The sequence below is a fragment of the Dermacentor albipictus genome, chromosome 4 (assembly GCF_038994185.2).
Source record: "Dermacentor albipictus isolate Rhodes 1998 colony chromosome 4, USDA_Dalb.pri_finalv2, whole genome shotgun sequence".
Classification (NCBI taxonomy): Eukaryota; Metazoa; Arthropoda; class Arachnida; order Ixodida; family Ixodidae; genus Dermacentor; species Dermacentor albipictus.
In genome coordinates, this window is record NC_091824.1 from 83,671,299 (window position 1) to 83,698,524 (window position 27,226).

Here is a 27,226-nt window from a genome sequence, read left to right on the forward strand (position 1 = left end):
TGTCCACCAAAGGGGAGTCGTTGTTATATTTGTTCTTTCTTTTGAGCGGTCATCGGCCGCACTTGCTCACCCGCTCTTAAAAAAAAGAAAGAAAAAAAAAACCCCCCGAGATCTGGATTCGCTTCGGTTGCACTTTCACGACACCACGCAAAGACTTCGTACTTGGAAACTTAAGGTTTTCGTGTAGTTCTGCACATGTGAAATTTCGTGGTGTCGCCTATACGTTTAGAAAGCTATTATGCAAGCACTTTTGTATCTGCCGTTCGTCCAAGCTATTTAAAATTTGCGTGAGCACACCAGTTCAGAAATATGAGCATTGTGAACTTCTTGAAAATGCCAATTAAAGCATTTTTTCTCTCTGTCTCTCTTTCTCTGCGCATAAAAGAAAAGACAGACTCGCAAGTACCTCTGTATCTTATAAAATCAGGAAGGGCCACGTCTCTTTACAAATGAACGTCCAAGCAAACAAACAAAAAAAAAGCATCGAGAAATAAATTCACTTACACGCAGTTACCAGCCCACCTTTGCCCCATTTGATTTGATATCAGCCCATGTTTCTGGGAATAAATTTCCAGTGAAACTACCCGTAAACACAGAAAATGGCTTAGAGGTAGCGTAAAATAAATAGCTTTGAAAGTAATACACACACGTAGTTTAAAAGAATATTTGTTTTTATGCCTTGAAAACGAAACCGAAATTGAAATAACTTCCCCCGACGGGTGTCGCCGCTATCGCCGCTACGTCATTTCCTACGTCTCGCGGCGGGCCGGCGGCCCGTCGGGTGCATGTGTGTTCTCCGTGACATTCTTGAAGTTGTGAGTAATTAGATTGTTTTTTGCTGCGTTTAGGTTGTACCACCTCGTTGTTCTCGCGTACTTTTGTGCTCATCGACGCGAAGTGAGCGTCCGGAGTGAAGACGACGCGATTGTGCGTGAGAAAGAAGGGCAGCAGCGGCCTACGACATCGGTGTTTCTTTGTGACAGTGTGTTTACTACGCCTACGACGGCCGTCATTCGTGGCGACGGAGAAAACATCTTCCATTCGGCCTGAACAGTGATGAAGTGGACGTTTTGTTTTTCGGCGGAATCCATCGTCAACATCGTCCATCAACTACGTAGACGAAACGGCGTGCCCACAGTACACATCGTGGCAGCGCTCCGCCTTCAAACCGAGGGCCTTTTGCAAGGCGCATGAACTGCTCATATAAAAGGTACGTACGTAGCCACGTTCAGCGTCGCGTTTTTATGGTGCGTTATTGTGGTAGTAATCTTCGCGCAATTTATTTAAAGGACAGCACAAGGTGTGTTGGATGCGAGTGTAGTATATGTACTCCAGGCGTAGCCTATGGGCACCGAATGTGAAAAAGAAAAAAGAAATGAATGTTTCATTGTTCACGTGTCCTCAACTAGAGTTGTAGAGAATTAAGTACTGCTACGCGTCAGTATCCGGCGCAGGCAGGTAAATAATACTTTGGTTTGGCTAATTCTGTTACTAAAGATGGGCGCATACTTATACCGGTGTCACACGGCCACTTTCGATCACGATTGAGCCTGTTCTGGATCGAAATTTTCGACCGCGATTGGCTCCCGTCCGCCGATTGTGCAACGAGGCCAAACGCCTCCAGAAATTCGATTCCAGTCAGGATCGATCGCGGCCAAAAGTATGCAGTGTGACAACCGTATTAAATGTCGCTTGTGTACTTTCACTCAATTGTTATTGTTCTTTTTTTTTGTCGGAGGTCCCGTGGTAGGTAATGGCGCAGGCAGCTTGCAATGCTTGTGCTTTCATGACTAGAACTAATGCAAAACAAAAGAACCGCGACCGTCCCGGCTATGTACTTATCCTTCGCTTTAAGTTGTGCTCGTTTGTTCTAGAAGCACTCGTGCTGTTGCGGATGAACGCATGGTTGCGCTATTTGTTTATAAATTTATCTTTTTGTATAAATAAGCACACCGAGCCTAATCAATTTTTTCTCGTCCTTGAACTCGTTTCTTGGTTTCACGCAGGCGTGCTTATTACTACTACTATTTGTTTTCTTGTTGTGTGACTGAACCCTGCCTAAGGCGTCCTGTCAGTTGTCAACAGTATTTCTGAAATGAATTGCACTGAGCGTCCTACGGTTAGAGTACGTTTCACTACCTTATTTTAATGTCTAGTTATAAAGGGTATGGTTATTGTAACTATTCTTGGTCTTTATATATGTATTTATTAAGCTGGTAAATGCTTAATTGTATTTGCTGTTTTGAGAGGTTCTTTTATTGAGTGGTCAATCTCGGGTGGTATTAATGGTGGGTTGTTTTCTTGTGCCCATGCAGTTACAGTCAGCATGAAGCAATTGCATGGGAACCGACTGGCTGTCTTGGGCCTACACATTGCTGAAAAGACAGTGAAGACGTCTGAGCCGACAGGTATACTTTTTTCATCACAATTGGCCTACATATTTTTTACAGGAGGATGAAGACCTCCCCCAGTGAGCTCCAATTACCCCTGTCTTGCGCTAGCTGATTCAAAGTGAAACCTGCAAAATTTTTTGACTTCATCATAGTCTACTTCTCTACCGTCCTTGACTACCCTTCTCTTCTCTTGGCATCCATTCTGTAACTTGAATGTGCCACCGGTTATATGCCCTATGTATTAAATGGTTGAAGAAGGCACTTTGGCTAGTTGGTGCTCATTGCAGACTTTAGACATCAATAACTAGCGTGAAAAAGACAACATCAAGAAGCACATAAGGAAGAACTCTAAACTTCAACTGAAATTTTTGCTACACAGAAACATGGAATGCACAGAATGCCGACGGACAGAAACAACAAAGGAGCTATCGGAACAAATTTATGAACAGGTTAATTTCACTTACGAACATTCTTGGTAAGAGCCAGAGACGGGTGCTTACACACCTATTCCCCGCTTTTTTGATGCAAAGTGGTTCATATATTTCCCTATGTAACCTGCTTCTCGAGCTGTCTGAGCACACGATTGCTTTGAAACTGCTCGGTGTATGAGCACGTATGGCGATGATTGGCCATGTGGCCACCAGCCACCAAGGCACTCAAAGCTGCCCTACGTTTCCTCAAGCCAAACAGGTCGGTGTTTAAACGACCGCTTGGGAGAACAAAGATATGGCAGCTGTCATGGCTGGTGGCCATCTGGCCAATCATTGCTGTAAGTGCTCATGCACTGAGCAGTTTCAAAGCACTCATCTGCCCAGGCGGCTCTAGATGCAGGTCGACATGAAAATATTCGAAGCACTTCGCATCGAAAAGCGGGTGATAAGTGTGTAAGCACCCCTTCCCTGGCTCTCGCCAAAAAAGAGTGTTCGTATCTCGAAATGAACCTGCCCATCGATTTGCTCCGATACCTCCTGTGTCAGGCAGGGAAAAGGAAAGATAAATGTTGCTTCCATGCGTCGAGGTCACATCCCCTGAATCCTATGTTTCTGTGTAGCCAAAATTTCAGTTGAAGCCTAGAGTTCTGTCCTGTGTGCTTCTAGCTGTCGTCCGTTGTCTTTTTCGCGCTAGTTAATGATGTCTCAAGTCTGCACTACATGGCCTGACCAGCTCCCTTCTTTACTCTTTATGTCAGCTAGGATATCAGCTCCTTCGTCTGCTTTCTGAACCACGCTGCTGTCTTCCTGTTTCTGCTGCCATCAGGATAGGAGTGGACATGACAAATGAAACTGAATGTCATTTAGACAGAGGAGCAGTGAGACTTCCTGTGCTTTACCTTTTGTTGTTGTACATAATAGTTGAAATTGCACCAACACATCTTTTCCACCTTGTGATCTTCCCATAGCTGCGGCAAATAAAAATATAGGCATTAAGAAACTAGAAATGCAGTTTGCCTAAGAAAGAGAATACTCTTGCACTTAAAGGTAATGTGTATGATGCTCTGACTCCTTTGATGCATGTGCCTTGAGAGGTGTTGATGCTGTTCTTCATTTCTTTCTCAGCGAGCTTTACTTGATGGGTCTGACTTTGTATAAAGAAATACGTTCTAAAGAAACCATAATACCTAACTGGCAGAATTGTCGAGGTTGAAAGCCAAGTTTTCTTTCATAACATATTTTTTTCAGACTGTACTAGTTGATCCACGATGTTCGACAGCGCAGACTTGTACAAGGGACGTCAAAAGTGGCGAGAAATGGAACAAATGCTATCGCCTCTTTCTCCATCCTTTGTAGTGTTCACATTGTCTAACGTCATCGACCAGTACCAACTAGCCTGTTTGCGTACCTGTACTAGTTGGGCCATTTATACTATGGTACTCTAAACCAAATGTGATAAATTCAAAATTGGTGCCTTTTCTATCTTTGTACAAATAACTGTTTCATAAAATAGTTTAAAGTGTTATGGTTTATATCATGTTTCGACACCACCATAACCTCATAAAATATCTTCATGGATGCAAAAGGTGCCTCTTGTGCAAGTTCCGTGCTAGCCTGACATGGAGAACAAACCTGGCAGAAGATAGAGCACATGCTCTTTTGTAAACAAAACGCATGATTGCATTTTCTTGGCAGTTATTGCAATGTTTTCTGATGTTTATCTGCATGAACATTAATTATTTCAGCTGCTAAAGACACATCACTAGACACTGTGTGCAGAAAGAAGTCTGATTGTGCAGTACTGTTGAAGTCGTGCAACATTATGTTTAAGCAAACTGGCAGGGATGCTAGCTGTTAAAAAGAAAAAGCTGACTTCAAGAAAAATTTGCACTCCTAAATGTGGAATTGAAATGCACTATGCTTATAAGCTACAAAAGATTTCCAGGATGATCAGACTAGTTACACTGGCCATTTGCTGATTCAGTAAGGTTCACTGAAGCTTGTTTTTAATTCACACTGTTTTTATACAAGCTGATGATTTTCAGTTTTGTGGAATTTTTAAATATAGCCCTGTTGCATATTGCATAATTCTAGTCCTTGAGCAGGAATATTCAAACAGGCAGATATATCTTGCACGAGAAATCGAAACATATCAAGCTAATTAGAAAATTTTATTATCTTTCGAATGAATTACATTATAGCTAATATAAACGAAAAGAAAGCGGCTTAACCGATGAACCCGATGTTTATTAATCATATCCTAAGAAGCCAGCAAACACTGACACCAAGGACAAGTTAGGGTAAATTACTTGTTATTAACAAATGAAATAAAGAAATGATAAATAAATGGAAATGAAAGGGGATGAAAAAACAACTTGCCGCAGGTGGGGAACGAACCCATGTCTTCGCATTACGCGTTAGATGCTTTACCAATTGAGCTACTGCGGGCGCCGTTTCCCCATCACTTTCTTGGGTATTTATGTTTCCTAGTAGAACCCTGGGAGTGTTTGCCAGCGCAACCACATATCTGGGGCACATATTGTAATTTACGAATCATAGCCAGTGACATTACAAGGTGTATCTACTTGGAATTTATTTCCAGAATGGCGTCAGTTTGGAGATATGCACCATCAAACTTGCGGTAAAAATGCACTGTTGTTCCACTTACCTTTTTAACAAAATGTGCTTTTATGCACTGATGCACAAAAGTAACGGGAACACCCTTGTGTATTGGTCTTTATAAGGGAAATATTTCTAAACTGGTGTCATTCTGGAAGTTCAAATGCATATGTCTTCCAAGCTCACTGGCTACAATTAATAAATTGCAATATGTGCAGTAATATAATTAGTTACGAAGTTAATTAGTGATTTTTTTATTTAGTTGAGCATGTGTTTCGATTTCTCATGCTAGTAATGTCCACCTCTTCAAATAATCTAGCTCAAGGACAAGAATTATGCCATCTGCCGCAGGACATTTTTTAAAATTCCATAAAACTTAAAAGTGATCACCCTGTACAATCCTACTACAGTGCTAAACAGCCAGCAGCCTAATCATCACATATAAGAATGCCGTAACAACACTGACAAGTGCACTAAAGTTTTCTGCGCTTCACAGATGAAAGATGTTGGCCATTAGAATGTTTGATCTCAGTGTAACTCACAATCATATAACCAGCAAGATCAAGTGAAAGCAGATCACAAACTTCATACATGAAAGGCTTTAACTGTGCTTTGATTAAAATAGCTAAACTTCTGTTAAGCATGATGGATTCACTGTGTTGTTCCAGTTAAAAGCATCTAAATGATCAAATGCTAAAGTGTTCTTGCTTGGAAGATCTTTAGGGAAAACCTCTGTAATAAAAATACCAGTAGGATTATGTGCTTGCTTAGTGGAGATGGCTAAGATGATGTCAGAAGGTGTAGGTAGGGCTTTTTTGTAGTAGAGATGCCAAATAGTTCTGACAGAGGGATTGTTACCAGCCACTGTGTAAGTCAGAGATTAAGAAAAAATAAAGGTCAGCTTAGTGATGCTTAGTATAAAGAGAACAACAGGAAAACGAAACAAGTAATGCTCTCAACTAACATTTTAAAATTTTCGTTGAATATGTTACAAATAATTGTGTCAAATATTTTAGAGGAACCATGCTTGATAAACATTTGCAGAGCAACCACCATGACAATTAGGGATCAAGAGCACACCAGTGAGGCGAATTTAGAAGCCTAAGATCACTAAATTCTAGTTTTGGGTCAAATGTCACTCACAAAAACAAACTGCACAGCGTTATTGCTGTAATATGAGGGCGGTTAAGAAAGTAATGCCTCCAAACCCACTACTTTACCAGTAGTACTGCAAACATTTTGGCTCTTTATCATTAATGCACTGATGTTTAAGCTATAGAATGTCACTTGACCCATCTTCCTATCTCTTCGCGTTCCAAAGTAATCGAGCAATCCATCGCATCCAGTGGTGATGTCCGGTTGAAACAGTGGGCTGTAATTGAATTGAATTTCTCACTGCGAAACATTCTGCGCCCTTCAACATTCATTGCCATCTGAAAGCAGTTTACAGGGATGCCGGTGTTGAAGTCAGCATTGTGCGTAGGTGGGCAAGTACTGAGAAACATCAAAATCCAGCCGCATCAAATGTCCAGGATCAGCACCGAACTGGATGGCCCACAACGGCTTCTTATGAGGATCATCAACATCAGGCAAACGAGTTGAATCAGGTCAATCGTAGGATCAAGCAACACCAGATTGCTACAACACTCGCTATTTCCATTGGTTCAGTGAACCACATAATTAAAAACCTCCTGGGTTACAAGAAGAATTGAACTTGTTGGCTATGCTTCGACTTTTTCATGTCAGTTGTCAGTTACCTTGACACCCAACAAGCGCAAGTCTTGTTGTAACGCAGGTCGTTAATGATGTGGTTCACTGAGCCAACGGAAATGGCGAGTGTTGTTGCAATCTGGTGTTGCTTGATCCTGCGATTGCCCCGAGTCAACTCATCTGCCTGATGTTCATGACCCTCATCAGAAGCCATTGTGGGCCGTCCATTTCGGTGCTGATCCGGGAGATCTGATGAGGCAGGATTTTGGTCTTTCACAGTCCTTGCCCACCTCCGCACAGTGCTGATGTCAACACAGGCATTCCCGTAAACTGCAGTCAGATGGCCATGAATGTTGATATGCACACAACCTTCCACAGTCAGAAATTCAATTACAGCCTGTTGTTTCAACTGGACGTCACCACTGGATGCCATGAATTGCTCGATCACTCTGGAACGAGAAGAGATAGGAAGGCGAGGCAAGTGACATTCGATAGCTTAAACATAAGTGCATAAATGATAGAGTTCAAAATGTTTGCTGTAATATTGGCAAAGTAGTGGGCTTGGAGGCAATAATTTCTGAATTGCCCTCATGTAATTCTGTAGCCTGTCTCTCCTACATTCATGATGTGGCAGATTGAATGCCTTATTCTTTCGAAATAACGATTTCTTGGAAGTAAGCACTATCTGTGCTTGTTTCTTTAACCTGCTCTTCATGTGATCTTGAAATATTAAAGTGAATGATGCAGGGAAGCACAGCTTGTCATGTTTCGTGTACTTTTCCTGACATTAAATTACAACAAATCATTTTGCAGGTAGAAAAGAAGCAGATGGCTACAGCGATTAGTGAAGAAATGGCTTCATCTATGATGGCTCGCCTTAGGACATTGGAATGCAGCTACACAAAGGCATCATCTTTGCCTCTGCCCTGGAACTTTGGTTTGAATGAGACTGTTCTTCAACGTAGAACGACCACAAGACTTGTCACCACATACAAGGCATAGTGCAAGCTCTAAATATTGTACAGGAGGCTAGAATAAATGACCCTCCATGCAGTCACTCTGTGTCTGTGGTAAATGGGACCATCACACATGATTATGTGTTTTCTCTCAAAGTTGCTATGCCGTGCGTTTGGAAACACATTACCTATTGTATGCACACCATACATAACATTTCTGTGTGCTAGCCTGACTGTGGACTTACGAAACAAACAATGAAGTGCATATGAACCCGCATCCACATGCCATACTTCAACGGTTATTATATTGCTCATTACACCCGATAGGTGAAGGGGTAATATATTCCTGATCACACCCTTACACCCCGTGGGTCAAAGGGTAATATGTTGTTCAAAACACCCTCAAGGGATAGGGTGTTATTGGAATATAGAATAACCATCATATGGGTGTAATTCCCTATAGAACCCACCTTTTTCAAGGGTGCTAGGGGGTTAGTTATAGACACCGAAAAAAACCCTTAGGGGTGTAAATTATTTTACAGTGTGGGCTTCCAAGAACCCTCATGAAGCTGCCAGAGAGCCGAGCCTATTCCATTTTGCGAAGCATCGGATGTTATCTTCGTAATCCGTTTGGGATCGAAAATCGCCAGCACAGGATCTTTGCTCAGACTGTCACAAATCATTTTCCATTCTTTCGCGTGGTTTTCCGTCCACTCAAAGATACGGTCTTTCTTTATCAAGTCGCGAAGCAGTTTCGTTCGGTCCGTAATTGATGGCAGGAACTTCGACAAATAGTTTACGACACCGAGCATGCGCTGCACTGCTTGCTTGTCAGCCGGCGGTGGCATACTTAACAGAGAACTGACCAGGGTAGGATTTGGGCGTATGCCGTCTGCCGCAATAACGTCGCCAAGAAAAAAAATCTTGCGCACGCCAATGCTGCACTTGTCTGCATTAAACGTTAGACCAGCTTTCTGTGCTGCTTCTAGTACCGCTCGTAACCTCTGATCGTGCTCTTTTCTTGTCGCACCCCACACGATGACGTCATCAACGTACACTCGCACTCCTGGCAGTGTTTCGAATATTTCGCTAAGAGCCTTTTGAAACACTTCTGGGGCGGACGCTATACCGAAGGGTAGCCCCAGAAAGCGGTAACGACCGAAGGGAGTCGCGAACGTACAAATTGTTGACGTTTCATCATGCAGCGGTATCTGGTGAAACCCCGAGTTGGCGTCAAGGCGCGAAAAAAAAAACGTGCTCCAGCTAGTTCCGATTCAATATCTTCTCGACGCGGCATCTCATAGTGCTCGCGCTTGAGGTTCTCATTAATTTTCCTCGGGTCCATGCATAAACGTAGTTTTCCGTCCTTTTTTCTGACGATAACTAGAGGACTCACCCAGTCCGTCGGCTGGTCTTGCTTTGCTGTAATGCCGGCTTTGACCATGCGGTCAAGTTCTTCGCGCAGAGGCTCTTTCAAGGAAAGGGGCACACGGCGGGCTGTCTGGACGACTGGCACCGCATCTTCTCGAAGAACCATGCGGTATGGGCGCTTGATATATCCAGTCCCAGAAAAAAGTTGTTGAAACTCTTGGACAACTGCCTCGCTGTTGCTTGTTCCGATGTCGTTTACGGTGCGCGAGAACAGTCCAAGCAGTTCGCTGGCTCGCAGTCCAAGTATGGCATGACGGTTCTTCTTCACGATGAAGAAATTAATCTTTGCCGTCTTGCTTCCGACGGCCACCGTGGTAGTCATGATTCCGAGATGCTTGATGACTCCTCCGTTGTAAGATCGTAGGACACAGTTGCTTCTAGCCAAGGGTACCCTCGGCTGCAGTTTTTTGTAGGCAGAGAATGGCACGAGGTTCGCTTGCGATCCTGTGTCAACTTTGAAGTCTATTGTCGTGTCCGCAACTTGCGCTTTGACCACCCAGTCACGGTCACACGATCTTCCAACGCTGTTGACAGATACATCAAGGATGTCAAATTCCTCTTTTGACATCAAGGATGTCAAATTCCTCTTCGCTATTTTCGGTGCTCCTCACTTCCCTAACTTGTCTATTCACCTTGCAACGGACAGCAAAATGATTCTGCCCTTGGCATTTTCTGCACACTTTGCAAAATGCAGGGCAGCTTCTCGGACCGTGCGTACGTCCACACCTGCGGCACTTGAACATTGCAGGTCGTTCATCGCACTGCTGCTGCTTCGTACGCTCCCGTAGTTTGACAGCGCGCTTTGACCAAAGACCTCTCACAGAGGAACTCATTTTAAGATACCGCCATCATAAGCCATCACAGCAGAGGGCGACGAGGGCACTGTTGCGGTTCTTGAGGGCGACAGAACTGGATAGGCGACTGTAGCCTGAACAGATGTTGATAGTGCTACAGGTGTCAGTGTGCTGTGCGATGACAGTGTTCGGTGACAGTGGCCGATTGTGATTGTGTGTCTATGCTCCTTCCTTTCCTTATCACTGTGTCACTACTTTGTTTCCACTTTACCTCCCCCTCCCCTCTCTCCCCAGCGTAGGGTAGCCAACCGGATTTTTTTTTCTCTGGTTAACCTCCCTGCCTTTCCCCTTTCCTCTCTCTCTCTCTTGACAGCGTCAATCTGTCTCTGTTCTCGAGACCAGATTTCGTTTTGCGCGGCAGTCATTTCCGCAGCCTTGCAGACTTCTTCCGCTTTAGCCAAGGTCAACTTCTTATCCTGCAGCAACTTTTGCCTTACTTTGTCATCATTTGTACCAAAAACTATTTGGTCACGTATGAACGACTCTGCCATGGTGCCAAAGTTGCATGAACGAGACATCTTCCTGAGCTCTCTGACAAACTGTTCAACCGGCTCACCTTGAGCTTGGACGCGTTGCCTAAAGAGGTAGCGCTCGTGCACTTCACTCAGCTGTTCTGCGCAGTAGGTGTCGAACTTGGCTATGACAGTTACGTAACTTTCCCGGCTCTCATCGTCCCCGAAGGTGAAGTTGTTGTAAATTTCCAGTGCGTCCTCACCTGCCACGGTTAGCAGTAAAGCAATCTTTGAGGCATCCGGTCGAGGCTTCTTGTCGGGTGCGGAGGCAACCAAGAAAAGTTCAAACTTTTGTTTGAAAAGCTTCCATTGCTTACTGATTTCGCCGGTGAAATGTAGCGGCTCTGGTGGCTTCACAAGTTCCATGCTGCTTTACCGTGCCCGAGCACTATGGGCGTGACTTCTGACACCATGTATCGTTTGTGGTGTCGACAGAGTAACAGCCTGGACCAGTTCTCAGCAAACGAAGACACCCCAGCATTTATTCGTGCTCGTTTTATACCCAGTACAGGAAAGGGCACACAAGTGGCGAGCATGCGCCGAAGATGCTACACGCAGGCACGTATCATTTCGGCTTATCTATCCGATACAGTAACATCGTGTCATTATTTAGTGCAATATCTAGTACTTGTTAAGGATGCCTTTGTCTTCGCAAAAATGTACAAGTGCGTTCAATGCTTTTCACTATACGCTATTTTCGATGGCCACGGGCCCAGAAATTTTGCGAGTGAGTCTACTGGAACTTCATTTTTACAGCCCCGACGCATCGCCTTGCTACTTTCATCTCATTGAGTCACTCATGAAAAACCTCTGGTGAGGTCATCTATTCGACGACGACGATGAAAGGGAGGAGCATGCGCGTAGCGGGCTGCTGACACAACTCATCATGTTTATTATGACGGGATCAAAAAGCCACTGATAAGCTGAAAAACCAACCTTTTTAAAATCAAGAGAACATTTGAAAAAATACTGTATACTTGGTTTATTTGTTATTACCGATAACAAATTTATGAAATGTAAATTTTGACTATATTTCATCAATCCTCGTGTAGGTTTATGCACGATGCGTGAAGGGGAACGAGCACGCAAGCAGAGAAAAACAAGAAAACCTCCCTTTCACGACTGGAGAAAACATATTTCGGCGCAGGTGCCAATGCTAATTGGAAGACAATAGAGCTACAGGACCAACAGATAAATTATACAGGGCACCTGTAGACATCTCGTATGGTCATCAACACTGCATAATGCGATAAAGACGCATAAGATTAACGACACAGTTATGAATCATCTAAAAAGAAAAGCAGCAAAAGCAAGGCATTCAGCGCCAGTCATCAAAAGCGGGAGAGGAGGCAGAATACCACGTCAATGATGAAATGCGACGCGCAACCCGCCGATGCGTAGTCGACGAGCACCGTATACCTCGTAAGGGAATGCAACTTCGCACGCCGGCAAATACAATGGGACGCGCATGCAGACGGCAGCTCTCGTCCAACTCTGCAGAATTAGGTGCGCGTTAGCAGATGGCGAAGTTTGGCATGCACTCTCGCGATCCATGATCCATCCTTTTGCTCAGGAGGGCGCATAAATGTCGTACATCCCATTCCCGACAGATGGACGAGTTGAACCGCTCCACCGGAAGATTTGCGCCCTACACTTCGGCCAGTGCTGGTCGCCCCCATCAGACACAACAACAGGACCAGATTAGTGCCTCCACCACCAAGGCAGAGCACTCGTTTGGACTCTAGACAGTGGCTACTCGGACTAAGCGTCTTTGAGAAATAAAGTCTATCTCTCGCTGCGTGCTCCTCTCCTCACCATTCTTCCCTCTACAGGCATCATACACCGTCTTCGTCCTCTCTGCATCGGCGCGTCCACGTTTCGCTCCGTGTATCCGCATGAACCGTTTGCGTTTCTTCACATCTTGTGAACGGTGTGGCACGTAAACACAGCATAACGTGGCAATAAATTTGCTATATCCATGTGATGCATAAACATAGAGATAGCACAAGATAACACGTTGCGTAATGTAAAGAGGAATGGTTAAAATTGTAGGCATCGTTTTCGGTTTTGTAACATTTAATTAACCTACTTCCGGGAGCCTTGCCTCACACATATGTTCCAACGTGTGCATTAGGTCTGTCCGTTTTTTTTAATATGATATCTAAGTTGTTAAAGGGACACTAAAGCGAAACAATAAATCAGTTTTACTAATAAAGCATTGTTTGAGAACCCTGCAGGCAGTTATTTCAAAATAATAGTTTGATTATTAGATGAGAAAATGAGGGTCGCAGTATCAGTATTCGAATTTTGCGCCAAAGCCCGGGTGCCGGTACGTCAGTGTGACGTCAGGGATTCCAAAGTATGTTTCCGCATTAGGGCCGCCTGGGCTGAGTAAATAGTCCCGAAACTTGCTATGTTTAATTTTTGGTTCCTTTAGAACACAATGTAGTCAATCTGTACCACTATATAAGCACGTAGGTCGTAGAAGATGCCATCAAAATCCATGACGTCACAGCGACCAGATGAAATGAATCTTCAATGAAAAAAAAAACTGCGCAGGTGACTACTGCATCACGAGGCGTTTGCTGGAGTTTCGTTTTATTAGTGACATCGCTCTGGTGACAGCGGCGGCAAGTAGAAACAGTGGCTTAGCAACAGCAGTTATAAAAGAAAGCATTACTCCGAATTTCGCTTAAGTTTGAATTCAATAGCTCAGGTTACCGTCGCCCAATATTACTTCAAGCGAGTGTGACAGCGTAAAGTATAGGCCTGGCAGCTCATCTCTGGTGAGCTCTCACACATGCTTTACACCGCAGGTAAGGCTTTTCTTTTCTACTATTTCATCATCGAACGTTCACTTTGCCGCTTACTATCAGTGGGTTATTGCTGTTTTCACGGAGGATGGCGGACGACTTGCTGTGCGACACTTACAACGAATAATTGAGCTCTGGATATACCACTGCGTTTCACGTAACCAAGCGTTAAAAACAGAGTGATACAAATTTACGAATTGGAGCAACGGGATATCGTTCGTAGTCATCTTGGACAGCTCGGACTATTTTGTGAAGTGCAAGTAGTTATCTAATTATTTACCTTTCATTATGCAAAGTTTTAGATAGTCGTTCAAGGTATACATTGTAGTTGAAAAGTTGTAGAGCTTTTTCAAAAATTAAAAGGCAGGAATTCCAGGACGGTGTCTTTCACGCGCTTCTTTCTTTCGGGGCGCTTAAGAAATCTCGCGAATCGGTATATACTGTGTGTCCCAGCTAACGTTACCCAAGCTGTTTATACAATAAGGAAAAAAAAATCTGCAGAGACACTTAAGACTACTGACGTGTGGGAATGCGAAAGCATTGTATAGTCGCTTGGGTGAAATGTTTGAAAACCGTATCTTGCACAATGTTTTTAATTTTGTTTTTGTTTCAACTGCTTAACTAACGTTAGCTAAGGCACTCCATATTTAAAATGACGTCACTGCACGTTTGCGCGTTTGAATTGCTGTGCTCTCAACGAAGCAAGCATGCTTGTCGAAATCTGATGAATGCTTTCGCATCTATGTTCAGCGGCGGCCTATCGCTGATTATTCAGGACCGGGGCGGATATCGAGTTTAACAATAGTGGGGCTTTGCGCTGGACATCTTGGCCGATCGCTTTGTTTCTTTTGCAAATGCTGGTATAGCAGGTGCGAGTGCAACAATGGCTGCACAAGGTTTAAGACATCGGTCATTTTTAAGGCGACCACTTGGTACAAGTACAATCTGCTTTCTTATGCATATAGCGCGTCTGCGGGAACTAGCGCAGAAACAGAAAGTACGCGTGGACCTGAAACATCAGGACACTGTTGCTCAAGTTAACGCACGCGAGAGTCATTAATTTTGGGTATAACGACTCGTTTGAGTCTAAACTGTTGTTGTGCGAGACTGCAGATAGATATTTGTTTGGGTATACAAGTAATATTTCCAAAACGCTTCGACGGTTAGAATGTTTACGTCCCCGCCTTTGGGACATCGGTCCACCGGTGACAGTGCCCCACATTCCGGGTGGCAGCCCTTTCCCGCTCGCAAACATGGGCCGATGCTCATTAGCGGGATCACGTCGTTTGTGCGCAACGCTTCCGCCGTAAGCCTGCACGCCAGTTACACGACGCGGCCAAACTTCGTGTGCTGAGTGCTAATTGCAAAGCTCTTTCGCCTGAAAGCGGTTTCCCGGCAACGGCGTCGACGAGTTGGGAACCTTCAATCAGTGGCTCAGTTCAAAGCACGCTGCGCACCGTGGGCTCTAAGACGACTAGAAGCCGTTTGCACATCGAACGCCCTCTTCCTGCTGCGTGGTCTCCGCAAGCTGCGCTCTCGGAGTGATGCGCGCCGAGTGCTCTGGCGGGAAGAACAACACTCATTACGGGCGCTTCTGTTGGCACATTATGTCATTATCACGGTTATGGAGTGTGCGAAAGTAAGCGCTTCGCAAGAGTGCATTGCTGAGAGCTAACAATACTGAGCGAACGGACGTGCGCGAGCTTAAAGATTGTTTAGCCATAAAGTTTTTGTAAAGCTTGTTTAGCCAGCACCCTGTTCTCGCGGAGGTTATAGACGTAACTATAGACTATCTTTAGAAGTGATGTATTCGATGAACAGACGCGATTTGTGCAGACGTTGCATGCAGTTTGAGTATAAAGGTCTCGGTTTCGACTACCCAGAAGCGTAGTCGTGCCTGTAATAGTCTTTACAGCTAAAGTGGAAGCTTATAGGCGAGTTGGCATGACATACTTGGGATTTTCAAACAGCGCTACAAGGAACATAAAACAATTACAGTTACGACACAGCGCTGCGTCTCTATCTTTCTTGGTCTGGTATCCCGTCAATTGTTGCTCTGTTTTAGAATCTTCCAAAAGTATTTGGTTCTGATGCTTTTAGGGATAACATTGTATTAAAGCATACTATTTTTTACCTAAGCAAGATATATAACCTATTTATGGATAGCTAAATCTTTAGCGCAGATTTGCGTTAAATAAGGAATTCCCTGAGTATCATGTAAGAGTGCATTGGCTGGCTAGCTGGTTTGACATGATTACGGATGTTATACAACGTGCGTGAACAATGGAGAAATGATGACATGAACAGAAGAAAAGCACTGGCTTTGTGCCTTTTCAGGCTTTCACATGTTGTGCATACGTGAGATAAACGAGTCCACGTGTCACGCGCCGCCCACTTTTGAGTGTATGATGGAATCCTTGCTTCAAGGTTTCAAATGGTCCACATGCATGTGCTAGCTCGACAACGTTATTGCATTTTCACCAACATTTGATACTTGCGTTCAACGTCTGTCAACCATATTTCACGTTTTTCATAAGGCCAGGGTGCAACTCAACTCATCGACATGTCATTTCGGCCACCACCAAATTATGGTCTAGGGCCATCTTGTCGATGCTTTTGGAGTACAACCTGTCCCAGACGAAATTCGTGCTGTCCAAGACTTTCCAGTTCCAAAGTAAGCCACAGACGTTCGCTGTTTCGTTAGGCTATGTTATTACTCCCGCAGTATTGTCAAAGATTTTGCCGCTATTGCACGGCATCTCCCCGACTTTTTTAAGAATGGCGTACCCTTCTCATGGGGACCTACAGAATCTGCCGGCTTCTCTCGTCTCATCACGTATTTTACCTCACCACCGATCTCTAATCCCCCAACAGAATCGCGTACGGATGCCAGTGGTCATGGTGTAAGCGATGTACTACCGAGCGTCAGCGTGGCTACGATCACGTTACCGCTTATGCCAGTCGCCTCCCCGTACCATCAGAGCCCAACTATGCGTCCTTAGCTTTTTTCAGTGGTAACTGACCATCATACTCTTTGTTGGCTTTCCTCCCTAAAGAATCCCACGGACCTGCTTGGTTTTTGGCCTTTGAGGCTCCAGGAGTTTTCATACGCTGTGATTCACAAGCCCAGACGCCTGCACCAAGACGCGGATAGCATGTGGCGTCACCCCGTCGACAGCTCCGACGCCCCTGACATCGAGAGTACTGCTTGTGTTTTCTCCATGTCACAGCCCCTCCGTCTCGCCGATGAACAACGTCGTGATGCCTCAATCAAAGCAGTCATCGATCGTTTTGAATCCACGCCAGATGACGCTTCCTTGTGCCTCTACATTCTTCAGGATGGTACTTTGTGCCATTGTAATGTTAATCCCGAAGGTCGCAATCTTGTTCTAGTCATCCCAAAGCACCTCCACTCGATGGTTCTAAAGGAATTTCACGACGCGCCCCCCGCTGGACATCTCGGCGTGTCCCGAACCTACGACAAAGTACACAGCCGCTTCTTCTGACCCGGTCTTGCACATTATGTGCAACGTTACCTCGCAGCTTATGACTCATGTCAACATCACAAGAAACCATCCCTGCTTTTAGCTGGTTACCTGAAGCCACTTGAAATCCCGGTGGAGCCATTCGCTCGTCTCGGCTTGGACCTAGATTCTGTGTCCTTTTCCGGTATCTGCGTCGGGGAACAATTGGGTTGCTCTTGCCACTGACTACATGACTGGATGGGCCATCACGGGCGCTCTTCCAACCATCTGCGTAACTGCTGTGACAGATTTCCTGCTACACGATGTCATCTTGGTGCATGAAGCTCCTCGTCAAGTGCTCACAGACCGAGGCCATACCTTCTTGCCCAAGGCTATTGACGACATCATGCGCGTCTGCTATATCTAGCATCAGTTTACCACCTCCTACCATCAACAAACCAACGGCCTGACCGGACGATTGAACTGGACTCTTACAAATATGCTGGCGAAATACGTTTCAGCTGATCACGCAATTGGGACCTCGTCCTACTTTACATTACCTACGCCAATAATTCTTCTCACATGGACATGCACTGCCGGAATGAATGAATGAAACCACGTTTATTCCACATTAAAATGCCACAATAAACCCACGCTACCGATAGATACGTTGTTACCATCGATTACGACCTGAGCAGTTGAATATGGTGATGGTGTCATCGCTCACACCGACCACGCTCGACAACTTGCACGCGCTCGCCTATCAGTGCCACAAGAGAACCAGAAGCGTCGCTACGACCCCTGTCACCATGAAGTGCACATTGCGCCGGGCGCCTTAGCGCTGCTTTAGTCACCTTCCCGTCGAGTAGGCCTTTGCGAGAAACTCCTCCCTTGTTACAAAGACCCACACCGCGTGGTTCGCCCAATCACTTATTTCACCTAACAAATCGTTCCAGCTAGCTTCGCAACGTTCTCCGCTCCCAACGCCACTGATATCGTCCGCGTCGCGAGGCTCAAGCTCTACGGCTTTCTGCTTGCCGCCGATATCTGACGGCGCAGGGATGGCGATTTTGCCACCGGATGGCTGTGTTACGATACAACAGGCGCTTAAGAGACGTGGCGCAAAGAAAGACGAAGGCGGGCGTCTGGGTTTGGCACGAGCCGGTTTCCACCTTGGTCTCTGGCTATACTACTCTTGCAGATCCGTTATTAGTTCCTTTGTTGGTGCCTTTCCGCACGTAACAACATAAGCAAATCAGCCAACGAAGCAACTAACCGGGTATGTGCTCAAAAGAGGAGGACAAAAATGTAACTTTTGTATATAACCTCCTTGTCACAGTATAGCACATGTCAATTTTTAGGCATAGAATAAAAATAGGCACAGACCTTGTCACTCATATTGCACAATGCCTAAGAATAGTAAAGACTAAATATCAGAAAATTTGGATCATCAATGTTTCCGTTGAATACCATACGCTATTCTGTTGAGAAGTCTGTATGCTTTAGAAATACGCATGAAACGACATTACATGTATATATTTTATGTCCCGGTTTATTGGTCTCATTACGAAGAACAGAGGTGCGTGCTCTTGTGATGCTTTGTTGGTCAAATTTTTTTGCGATATAAGCTAGAGCATCCTGTGTCACATAATTAGTTGTCCAAGAATGGGTAGTCCAAATAGAGTAACAAAAATAAACAAGCCATTGAATAATATGGTCTTTTTTTTCACTATATTCCGTACGTTTCGCAAGATTCCAATGTTTCTTTGTGAAACATCTTTGAAGAACCAACCATAGTTACTATCGAAGGACGTGTTTAGCACGCTTCGGGAGGTGGTTATTTGTGGCACTGTGCTCCACAACGCGTTATGGGCAGCGCTCCGTTACCACCACACCTTACACAAGCGTGGGAGCCAACCGGTACTTCGAGCGCCACTTCCTTAGACCAGTTGTGAACCCCGTGCAGCATCGGCGACCACCTCTGGTCGGGGGCGCAGACTCCCAGACGACAGCGTCTACGACTAGAGGCGCGTGGTCTCAATTACAGTGTGTCTCAATTACGGGGGACATTGCCAGACCACTGCGCTCATCACCATGTCACCGTGCGGTACCACTCGACTTCACTGGTATTAGCGGCACAAGTGGTATAGCTACCGAGTCGTATCGTATAACCGTGCTGCTTTAACCGTTGTTTTACAGTGTTCGACGCTCGACGTGATTGGGTCTCAACAACAGTTATAGAGTCACAATAAATCGCGGTTACCTTTCAAGGAATTCTGAATGCATGAAAGTTTGGAAGTTTCGCTAAGCCTCGCAACCTTTGAATGTCTGGCTGTAAATAATTTTGACTGTTCCTTCTGCAGGTGTTGCCCTGAGGCTTGCGTTGTGCCAACAAGTCATACCTACGTATATTTAGAACGCCGTCCAAGCAGTTCAGGAGCAGCACTAAACCTTCCTGTGACTGTCAATGCATCGCCCTTCGGTTGAAGCTGCCGGTAACATCACAGCAGGTGATAGCGGACGTCCGATCTCATAGGCGTATTTATGGGAATTTTTTTATCAACTCGATTATTCACAAGTGCGCAGTGATGTGCATTATAAATAACTTGTCTGATTACGACAGAGGGGGCTTACATAGCGTAGCTGTTGGGGAAAAGGGAAGGGGAACTGAAAAGGAGAGGAGAGGGAGGAAATAACTTACAATGGGCAATATGCCCTGCCTCTGGGGATCTAGACGATTATCGACCGCATTCAGTCGCCATATCATAAACGCGAGCTTCCAGGCGCCAAACGCATTCGGAAAAGCAATCTCGTATCCTTTTATACTCGGCCTCATTCCAGCCAGCCTGTCGCTGGCAATGCTTTCATTGAATCCACCGGTCTTCATCAAGCAATCAATACTATCGTCGCAGCTGTTGAGGGGTCAACTGTTGAGAGTACCTGTGTTGAAGCGGAACTTCCTCCAAATTTAGACGGCGTCCGGAAGCTACGCTCACTTTGCTCTTGAGCGTGGGTTCCTAAAATTTTCATTCCACTGAAAGGCTTTAAAGGGCAGCTTGGGTGATTTATGATGGTGAACGAATCGTTACAAAATTTCCAGCACGGGTTCTTTAGGCACTTTGATCCTCTAGGTGGTGCGAGTGCAAGTTATTCAGTTTCACTTAAAATCAATTTCAGAACATTTTCGTTAGGGCTTGCGATTCGTGCACGTGAATTTATAGTTACCTAACTTGGCACCCCATGTTTGCTAACGTCAGCGCCTACTAGCAGGCGATGGTGACCGAGGACCAGGTGCTCGTCAACTAGTAATTTTGCCTAAACGCTTGTTCTTGCAGGGACCACCTTTCGGACCTGTAGGCAAATAATATTAAAGCACACGGACATCTTCATGAAGCACCACATGATATTCAACGGCTCCTCTGATTGAAAATATAAAGAAAAAAGACACAACTTTATACTTGGACTTGATGAGAGCTTTTAGGCTCACAAGGCTAAAAAACTACGGTAGGCATTTGGAGGAAGATGATCCACCCACTGGCTTCACATATCTTAAGGGTAAGAGCTGACTTCATCACACTAAAGTGGCATCCAAACAACCAAGTTCAATTTTGATTTCAATACTTAGCTTTCTTTTTATTTACCTTTTTTTTCAGGTTTCTAAGCAAATCGACTTCCCGTACTCGTATGTCATATTGACCGCAAATAAAGATGGGGACAGCGGAAGAGAACACAAAAACGACACGGGCGGTGTTTTTATGTTCTCTTCCGCTGTCCCCATCTCCATTTGCGGTCGATATGGTATGCAGTAAACACCAACTAGTCCAAATTGAAGTCTTTCCCCATGCGTGTTACAAGAGGATGTGTGTAACTTGAGATATCCCGTGTTTTAACTTGGTAAAAAAAAGAAAACAAAAAAGGAGTTGCTTTTTAGGCCACTTTCAAATTGTTGTTCTTTCGATATCATATATGTATCATGACTTGCCGGCGCATTATGTTTGAAAATCAAACTGTATGGTCTGCATCCATGCATGTATACTTAAAGAGGACTGAATGTAGTGCAATCTGGCCTCACACTAAAAAGAAATTCTGGGTATTTATGCTAAAAAACAACACGATTTCATTATCAGACATGCCATGTAGTGGGGTGGCCGGATTAAATTTGAGCACTCGGGGTGCCTTAAAGTGCAGCCAATTCATGGTACATGGACGACTTTGCACTTCGGCTCCATCGAAATGCGGCCGCAGTGGCCGGCACTGGTCTGGAACTCTTGCTAGGTGTACGTGTATGCGAACTATTAAAACAGACACAAACAAAACCAGACAAAAAACTATTAAAGTTTCTACGCATTTACATTTATTAAATATCAGCGTAGCTTGTGGGCTGGCAGCACTTGTCCTACTTTGTTTTGTGCAGTGTTATACTGCAGTTTTTTGTGCTAATATTCCTCTGTTTAGACTTGCTGAATAAACATTACACGCACAAGACACAGAGATACATCGAGGCAACTGCGCCCAACTGACGCATACGCAATGCATCAGTAGGTCACAGTTGCCTCGATTTATCTCGATATATCCCAACCAACGGGCCCAACTTGTCGTCCTGATGGTGTGTGTGTGTGTATATATATATATATATATATATATATATATATATATATATATATATATATAGTGCAGAAACAATACGAAAAATAAAAAGACTCGGCATAAGTTTTCGGAGTTGTGAGGAGTGAAAGGACGCGATGATATATATATATATATATATATATATATATATATATATATATATATATATATATATATATATATATATATATATCATCGCGTCCTTTCACTCCTCACAACTCCGAAAACTTATGCCGAGTCTTTTTATTTTTCGTATTGTTTCTGCACTCAGAGTGAACACAATATAAGAAAGATACGTAAGAAAACGCTGATTGTGGTGGACTAGAGCTTGTTTCACCCTTTACGCGACCCGTGTGTATTCACGCTGCGACTCCGGAACGAATGTGGATGGCTTCAATTTTATCCGATGTTATTAATGCCAATTTTCAACATTTGTGGGCATTAAGCTTGTGTGTATTCACTATGTATACAGATTGAGGGTCTACCCTACGCGAAGTCTGAAGACACACGGGATGTTTTGTGCATTCCACGGGCTGCATATTTAATACGAGAGGGGGTTTTTCGGTTAAATGGCATCGAGCTTACACTATTACAAGAAGATTGTGCAAAATAGCGGTGTCGGTGGCATCCCCATTATCCGGGTACTAAAGAGATTTGGCAGCGTATCTGTTGTAGTGGAGTGAACTAGTAAAACTAAATACTGGAAGTATAAGGCTCGATATTGTGTTGGGATTGTTATAAGCCCGTAGCAAAAATTTTTATTTACGAAATTTCCAGATAACCTTTGTTGACTCAGATTGAAATTCATAGTTCGTTCGTCGGCTGCGCTGTCCCGATCTCTCGCTAGTAGTGTTGTCTAGGCAGCCACTGCGGTTGCGAGTTAAGGTTTCGGGTGCGATGTATGGGACCGATAGTGTTACAATGCGGTTACAATATCTCTTCGCGCACTATAATTTATTCACTGCTCTCGTCGCTGACACTCGCACCGCGACAGACGACAGCTATCTCACTCACTGTGGCGGTGCAGCAGCCAAACCGAGCTCATTATCCCAGGAATGGCTTGCAAAACCCGATCCACCTTATTATTCATGGGAGCGCGGAACACCGGGCGACGTTGCCATCATCTTGGCAGCTCGGCAAATCGCTCTCGGCTCTGTGTCTTTACGATCAAGTCTAACAGTTGTGCGTTTTGCAAGAAAAAGAAAGAAGCTATGACGGTTAAGGTGTGGTAGTCGAGACGTAGCTGCCAGAGTCATTGCGTCCGCACCCTGCGAGATTCCCTCTCGCTGCGCTATCTTAGCTCGCGCGAGGTTCCTGGCCACTTGACGTCGTTAGCCGAGAGCGATCCTCGGCGCCACTTGTCAGTTATTTCTGCAGGGCAGACTTCCCGCCCGCCCGTTCGCGGTTCGTTTACTCAATCGCTCTTTCTCGCCAAATTCGGCTTTCCGCTTAGGTGGACGGTAATATTGGCCCATGGGTAGCTTTATTTTTCTTCCTCCTGGACACACACCGAAGACAACGCTTCTTCTTTGCGCTTCATCTCGCCTGTTTGTTTTATGATGAAAAAAAAGCACCGTGCTTTGTTTTTGTGTCACAAGGCGCGGGTATCGAAAATCGAAAATTATTCATGTTCATTTTTTCTGATAGAAGTATTTTTAGCCTTTCTATGTGAAAGGAAACTTCAGTAAAATGGTTGATTAAAACTTTTGCAACAAACGGCGATGCATGCATATATTTTTTTAACCTTCATCATATGGAACGAGTAAGCTCTTGGCATGTTTTTGTTCGTACCCGGCAAAGGTCACGACTCTATTGTCAAGCAATTTTTACTTTCAGCAACTGCATCGTTCAGCAGCTACATATGCCGGAACGCAAACTACAAATGAGGTGGATGCATATTGTGGGACATATAGGCAGCGATGTCACAAGGACAAAAGCGATGTATGATGCCTGTTGAGGGAAGAATGGTGATGACAGGTGTATGCACAGAATAGTATGATGCGGCCCAATTGCCCCATTCAAGAATCCAACAAGCATGTGCTGCTGCCATGCGTCGTTGGTAGGGCATTCTGGCGGGTCGTGCATGCTGGTTTCCGTGGCCTTGGAGCTGACCAATTTATTACATCTGGTCGCTGCTCATGTGGCCGCTTTGCGCGACATTTAATCGCTGCGGGAGCCTTTTGTTCGTGGCGTAACCGGTGCGAGGTAGTTGCCGCTGGACATCGTCGCCGCGCTCTGTTTCCACTTCTGGAGATACTCTACTCGGAGCTACTGCCGTTTCCGTCAGATGAGATGTTTATTCTTGGGGAAGAGGAGTTCTTTCGACAGTGGTCATCAAAAGTATTTACTGAATATACATGTATGTAGGTGCCCATGATTTCTGTGTGCTCTCGCATGCATGATCATTTTTGTATATACACCTCTTATACCATCGCTACAAAACTATGTACAGTCACATCAGCATTGCACATAACCATTGTATACACTGTATAGACTGAACATCATTTTGTGTAATGTGACAATTAGTTTATGTGTAACTGTGCATTTTCGGGGGGCTGTGTAGCTATGTGTTAGTGAGTGCGGACACAGACACTTCTTTCAAAACGTACTTCGCATATGTTATCGTCCTGGTGGAATTGTGCCGTGATTGTGTCTCAGTGTTCGTATCGTCTCTTGTTGAACTATACTTTTTCTAAACACATAAGCAACATTTAGTGATTCTGCCCCTCTTGTTCACGGTGGGACATACTCATACTGAGAGAGTGCCCAAAGAAGAGGACATTCCCAATTGCAAGGACAAGATGGCTAAAAAATAATATTACTAAATGAGTCCGTGAAGTATAATTAAGCATTCTTTATATCCGACGAGGTATTCGCCTAAATAACGTCCAACCCAACAGCACACGGCACCCAGCAGCTGGCCACGCGAAACCCGGGAAAATAGGCAACGAAAGTTTCGCTTTTAAAGGTACACATTATGTTACCCAGGAACACTTGTGCAAGACGAATATAGGGGCACCCGATTGCTCTAAGGTGTCCACTGCCCCTCCTCCGAAGTGACCATTTACCTAAAGGAATACGCGATGCTGTTAGGGGTCAGTTGTATTGCTCCTAATAGCTGTTAAGCATGCTAGTCGCACCTATGCTCGCTATAGCATTCTTATATATCCACCTAATCGTAGCGTTAGGTCTGTTGCCAGCAGAGTGTGCCTACTTAAGTGTATTTCGCTAAAGCTTCCTGATTTCAACTACTTTCTTCGAATATTACAAGTATAACAGGAGCTATAGAAGAAGCATATGAAGAAAGTATAACAGATTTCATTCTCTTGCATAAGTCACAAATATAGATAGGTTGACTGTTACCGGCTGTCACATAGTACAGCGAGCCAATCTGTTCTGCATACATTCGTCATCGTATGTTTTCCATGGTACCTCAGAAGTATAGCATAGAGAAAAAAATGCTACAAGAGTGGGCACTCGGCAAAACATGGCAATACGAAACACCGTCACGCCTACTGTTTCTCCCATCGGTTGGCTGACGCGAGCATCGGAAAAAATAAGAATGAAAAATGAGCTTAGACAACGTGCTTTCTTTATTCGCGTTTTCAGTTATAGAAGGGCGGGGGGTATAACAGAGCAAATCGCGGTTGCGTTGGCCTTGTGTGACCCAGAGCGTCCCTACATTTACACCGACTCGAGAGACCCAATCAGAGCTTTCGAATCCGTTAAACCTCGCTCAAGAGGTGGCCTCTATTCTACAGAAGAGGGTTTGCCCCGGTTCTCATTATATCACGAGGTTCCCCGCACACATGGGTACGAACGTTCTCGAGGGCTTCCCAAACCTCAACGAACTGGCCCACGACCATGCGCGAGAACTCACGCGCCGCGACGGTCTGGAGGCTCCGGAGGGGCAGGAAAGGATTCAGTAGAACGATCCACATCTCACATTTAATGAAATTACTAAACATTACCAACTTGGCGAGAGAGTTTACGCTCTTCCTCACCTGAAGCTCAGTAAAGGTGAGTAAGCTACTCTTAGAATGTTGCAGACGGGATCTTTCCCGTCGCGAGGCTTCCTCAGTAGGATATACTCGGATGTGAACCCTGGCTGTCCCGATTGTAGTGAAACCTTTTGCTCTATGGCTCACATGCTTTGGCGGTGTCCCGCGTTGCCTTACGACCTTCTCTCCAGCGAAGCTGAATGGAAGGAGGTCATCAGAAGCACGGTACTCCGAAAGCAAGCCCAGGCTATCCGGAGGGCCGAAGAAAGGCGGAGCGTCATGCCGTTCTATCCAGCGGTTACAACGGCCTCTCGTTAGGGGGTCCTGATAGTAGCTCCTGTACTCAATGTCACTGGAGCGAATCTGTGATTATCTTTGCAGCCCCAGAACAACACATACCTTATTTCGGTACTCACGCTTGCGAAAACGCGACGAGCGATTGCCAGGAGTGATAACACTGGAGTTTGTTGCTTGCGCCGGCAGAACGGGCAAAAGATAACGCCGAGGAGCTAAAACACCAAGAACTTGAAAAGTCTCTCGTCTGAACGACTGAAAACAGGCTTTGTACCCACGCATTCGTCTCCAGTGTGAGTAGAAGGAATTCTGCCAGCGTCTAGCATGGTCTGGCTGAGAGCCTGTGCTGTGGTCACTTCTGTGTATGTAGCTTACCATCGCGTCGGCTGAGGCCAAGTTGCTTCGTAAACGCGCCGTCGCCTGTGTATTTGTGCTCTTAAAGTGCAGGAAATGAAGACCGTTAAAGGGGAATGCTTGCAAATCAGATGTTTTCATATTTTATGGTACTATTTGGGATGAGTTGGGTATCTTGTACGCCATGTGTACGTAGGAGCAAATCGATTTCGTTTGTAATGCTGACCATTCACGACTTTTGGCATGCTTCGCCTCTACACACAGTATTCCTATAAGGTGCCAACGTCTAAATGACACATTCTTGTGATTTTTTCAGCTGCTACTGTCCGATGGAGCTTCGTAGGAGAACTACTGCTGCTCACGTGGCGGCACAACGTTGGATGGACGCACAGAGCATTTATATAGAGCAAAATGAACCTTTCCTCCCTTACCAGGCGTCATGCGTCTACTTTATGAAGTTGCACGTGGCACACATTCTATGGTGGCTTGTAAAGATTGTTCGCAATCATTTGTACTAAATAAAACGATTCCGTTCTGATAACGCACGCGGTTGAGCAGGAGAAGAAAAAATGAAAAGCCGCGCCGATTAGCGCAGCCGGCGCAACGCGTGCTAGCTAGCGTGCAAAATGCGCGAGCCCAAAACCGAAACCGGAAAACGTTAACAGGAAGCTTTAGCTCGGGCGCTTCTATCTAAATACATGAAAAAGGATAATTCGTTTTTTTTTGGCAAAGAACTGTACCAAATTCAACCAGGTTTGTTGAATTTGA

At 44.9% G+C, this 27,226-nt stretch overlaps 1 protein-coding gene and 2 long non-coding RNA genes across 3 annotated transcripts in view; 2 read left to right on the forward strand and 1 right to left on the reverse strand.

Moving 5' to 3' along the window:
- LOC135901180 (uncharacterized) overlaps positions 1 to 27,226 on the reverse strand; it is a 472,757-nt gene that overhangs the window by 196,438 nt on the left and 249,093 nt on the right. The window lies entirely within an intron of this gene.
- LOC135901178 (uncharacterized) overlaps positions 1 to 27,226 on the forward strand; it is a 273,193-nt gene that overhangs the window by 22,070 nt on the left and 223,897 nt on the right. The window lies entirely within an intron of this gene.
- LOC135901176 (uncharacterized) lies at positions 782 to 8,379 on the forward strand. The gene is made up of 3 exons (XR_010564028.2): positions 782 to 1,210; positions 2,316 to 2,408; positions 7,967 to 8,379. It is a non-coding gene; the product is annotated as an uncharacterized lncRNA (long non-coding RNA).